The sequence below is a fragment of the Peromyscus maniculatus genome, chromosome 19, assembly GCF_049852395.1.
Source record: "Peromyscus maniculatus bairdii isolate BWxNUB_F1_BW_parent chromosome 19, HU_Pman_BW_mat_3.1, whole genome shotgun sequence".
Classification (NCBI taxonomy): Eukaryota; Metazoa; Chordata; class Mammalia; order Rodentia; family Cricetidae; genus Peromyscus; species Peromyscus maniculatus.
The window spans coordinates 43573337-43577959 of NC_134870.1; positions in this window are offsets into that span (position 1 = coordinate 43573337).

Below are 4623 nucleotides of genomic sequence, written 5' to 3' on the forward strand. Positions count from 1 at the left end.
CAGGAACTCATAAGCTGCTGTATGCGACCAGATAAACGCTTTTATTTTCCTCCTAGAAGTTTAGGTTTAAAGTGGATCTTTTCCCTTTTCTAATCTATCATAGGACATTTATTTGTAATGCTTTGAATTTAAACCTTTCAAATTCAATGTAGTTTGTAAAACTCCATGCAGAGGCTATTTTGTGACAGGTGTGTGTGTGTGTGTGTGTGTGTGTGTGTGTGTGTTTATTTTGAAAACTTTTTTTTTCTTTTCAGGTCAGACTTGCAGTCTGACAGCAAGATCTTCCAAAAGGCAGAGTGGACGGTAAATCATTAGATGGGAGAAAAGCATGTCACCAGAGATTTCCTTTGAATTAACCTTGTAGTCAGTGACACGTCCCTTAATGCCCCTGGAGTCCCAGTGTCTATCTGTCAAAGAAGTGTACTGCAGACAGATCTTGTGAGTGCTACAGAATTTGAGATAATGGATGTGAGGTGGCTGGCACTCACAGTTTATGAGTTAGAAAATAAAAATGAAGCAGATGAGAGGTTGAAACTGGAGGGTGGCCAAGAGTTGGAGGCCAGCCTAGGCTACAAACTGAATTCAAGGCCATTCGGGGCTGCATAGCAAGACTATGTATCTCAGAAGAAGAGAAAGAGGGAAGAGAAGGAAGAGGAGGTTGAAGGTGAGAGGGAAGGAGGGAAGAGGAGGGGGAAGAAGGGGAGGATATGGGGAGGAGGGAGAGGAGGAGGAAGAGGATGAGGGTGGGGGATAGGAAGAACATAGAACCTATGTTCTATGGCACCCAGCAGAACTATTTCACCAGATCTCACAAGCATCCTCTTCACATCTTTCTACAACCATGGAGAGGTGGGGGTGGAGGGGGGGGGTGAGGGGGGGAAATCCTTGCACACAGAAAACAGCCCCTGCCAAATTTACACAAATGTAAAAGAACTATCAATAGCTTTGGGGGTAAAAATCCAGGCTTTTCTCGGTAAGGACACATGAAGATTGTCCAAAAAAATACCAGCAAGGAGAAGGAAGCATGTCTCCTTCTCTATAAAAATCATCGTGATTTATTCTTTTAATGAAAAAGGCTTGGGAAGGCACACCAGCTGTGGTTTATGAGGGGGAGATGAGCCAGAATTCCTTGTGGCAGGGTCCTTGCCACAAGGGGTCAGATCTGGAGGATGGGTGGACCCTGGCATCATCTCCACATCGACATAAGCATGTGCAGGCATCACGCTGTCTGTGGTGACTAGCTAGACTTTCGGGTCAGGCTGTAACAGCAAGGCAGCCCAGCTTTCTCCACTAGTGTTGAGCAGACCTCGGGTCAAAATTTGGGGCTGGGGCAGAAGCAGCAGGTTTATGTTGAAGCGCTCGCTCGCTCGCTGGTTGCCCACTCAAATCGTGTGTGCAGCTTAGCCGTCTCCGTAAATCACAGCCTCTCCCCGCAGTGATATAAATAGGGATGCGTAAATATTTCGGATTCATCAGCCTCCAAGTATTCTTCAGATGTCTGGGGTTCACCCAAACAGAACACATCGTGCGAGCACATTCTCCCTCGCTTTAAAAAAAAAAAGAAAAAACTCAGAACTGTCTCAGATTTATGTGAAATAGAATCCATATGTTTCTGCCTGGCTTACACTTAAATAATCAAAAGGTTGTGTGTTGTAAGAGCTGCTTGCTGTCCAAGCTGACTCTGAGCTTGCTGCCCATCCCCTCCTCCCCTCCTCCCCTCCTCCCAGAAACACAGGCAGTCCGGTCCCTTTAAAAGCCAAGTGAGAGCGGAGAAGAGGGGGAGGGGATAACCTAGGAAGGCTTGCTTTGCCAAGATGAAATAATCTCAAGTGCCAAGAAGTTCAATTTAGGCAGAAACGGCAATTCCCAAGAATTTGGTGGAAAACACAGGCGCCTCTAGCCATGTTCAAAAGCAGCTTCAAGAACACACACACACACATACACACACACACACACACACACACACACACACACACATACACACACACATACACACACACACACAAAGCAGGCAACTTGGTAACCACACCCTGAAGAAAGAGAGGGAAAGGGTGGGACCTTCGCACCCAGCTAACAGCTACTCCAGCCTGTCATTCCTGGTTCCCTGAGAGCAGCCTGTTGAGTCCAGATACAGAATTTGTCCTATTTTAGTTGGAAATGCAAGCTCTTGTGGTGTGTCCTGGTGCCCTAACCTCACATTTCCTGTCATTCTGTCCCCTGGGCCAGCCAGCCAGCCATGGAACTCAGTATCTGTGTAAATTTGGAACGGTGTGTGCTTATTGCTCGTGCGCTTTCTTGAGACACAGCATTTCGCTCATAATAGGGCCAACATATGCACTTGGTGTAAGGTGAGAAATACGTTAACTGGAGACCTGTGAATCAGCCAAAAGCCAAACGAAAGGCTGTTTTCTTGCCTCAACATTGAGTTACTGACATCCTAGCTGCTCTCATGTCACTTTAGGCCTGAGTGTTTACGTGATTAGAAGAAATGGATCCAAATTAGAAATACTATCTTTAAATATCTATCTGTGAAGGACATCGCTTCTCATTTTTCACAGTACTATCACAAATTAATATGAAGGACCTCGTGGTCCAATGTGATCTTTATGTGTGAAGTTTGCAGTGACCCCCAAAGACGGAACAGTCCTGTGGATTACGAACTCTGCTGGTTAAGTTTTGTCAACTTGACACATCTGGGAAGAGGGAGCTGAAGCATTGCTTCCACCAGCCTGACCTGTGGCCATGTCTGTGAGGCTTTTCCTAATTGGTGATTGATGGGTCCAGCCCCCTGGGCCCTGCCCACTGTGGGCGGTACCATCTTTAGGCTTATGGGCTTGGGTTATTTAAGAGGCAGTGTGAGCCAGTAAGCGACATCCCTCTGCTGTCTCTACTTCAGTTCCTGCTGTCGATTTATGCCCAGGTTTCCCTTGATAATGGACTCTAACCCCTTTCTCCCAAATCAGTCTTGGTAATGGTGAAATAATTAAGGCCACTCCACATAGTTAAAAGGGGGGGGTTATTTTGTGGGGTAACTTAGAAGTGAAGGGATAGTTTATAGGGTCTGGGAAAGGTGTAGCGTAGTCCAGCAGTGTTCTCTGGAGAACTCTACTCAGTCTACCTCCAGCATCCAGGGTCCAGGAACCAAGAGAGCCCACGCATCTGGATCTCAGGTCTTCAGAGTCCTCTCTCTAGCCCCACCTTGTAGGCGTGACTGTTACCGAAGCCTCAATGGGGGTTGGAACTCCCAGGTCAAAGCTGGAATGGCTACCCACTATAGTCTTGGTCAGAGTTTTATTTAAGCAACTAAAAGCAAACTAAGACACATATGTAGCCCAATTATCTAGGAGGCAAGTTATCAGTATAACATATTTATTTCCTCAGCCCTAACCCTAAGAAACATTAGTAATAATATATCCCTTAATCTTACAATAGTGTGTAATAGGAATTAACACCTTGGTGTGTCTTAAACACACACGTGCACATACCTGCTTGTACACACACATACAGTATACCTGTGCAGAGTTTATTGAGTTCCCACTGTGTTACTAGACCGTCCCTAGCAACGGAGGTGTGGTTTTCCATAATTATAAGCTGTTTTGACTCTCAAGCTTCATGCATGAAGAGCAGTCCAGTACAGAACGGTACCACAGTTACCCTAATATCTCTAAGTGCTTTTATACATGAAAGAAGCATTTTAGATCATTACTTCATATATATATTTTAAATGTTGAATCTGGGCCTTTAATCCCAGCACTCTGGAGGCAGAAGCTGGCAGATCTCTGAGTTCGAGGCCAGCCTGGTCTACAGAGTCAGTTCCAGGATAGCCAGGGCTACAGGGAAATGTTACCTCAAAAAGCCAGAATGTCGAGGTTAGTTTTTAAATGCACTTTAAAATATACTTTAGGGCACAGTAGAAAAATAAATTACCATAACAGCTGGTAGTTCCTTGCATTTCAGATCAAGGCAGAGAACCCCTTTTGAAAAACAGAATTTTGTGTTTGGTGGATGGTAGCTGTTTTACACAGAAAACCGTTCTCATGTCCCTAGATCAAAGGATCAGTAGTATGACAAATAAATGCGAGGAACCTTTTCTCCCACAAAGAATAATGTAGGAGACCAGCCCCCACCATTATTTACCCCAGGAACTCTTGAGGAATGAGAGATAAGAGACTTAGAGAGGGGAGAGATAACAGAGAGAAAACAGGATAGACTCGGGTGGGCCTGGATCCTTATCCAAACGGGCCCAGAACTTTATTCCAAGGGTCTATTTATAACAATGCCAAGTTACTGCTAGTTACAGTCACCTGCTACCCAGGCCTGTGGTCCAATCAACCTCTTATGCAGTCCTGCTGGGTATAGCCACTAGGAAACCTAGTGGGCTCCAACAGAATAAGTTGTGTTTCCACATGAGGGACTGTGGCAAGCTCATCTGCCTCTGCTTCCTGGGTGTTCAGTATCTTGGTCTAGTCCCCAGGGAAAGCTCAGGTCCCACCCACCTTCCGGTCTACTTCCCCTTCCTTCACCCCTTGTTTTGGAGTTTACTGAGCAGTTGCCAGAGAGCCAGTCCTGTCCCTTCTGTTGACGGGTTGCCAGGATATATCCAGGCAACAGAAGCTGGGGTTC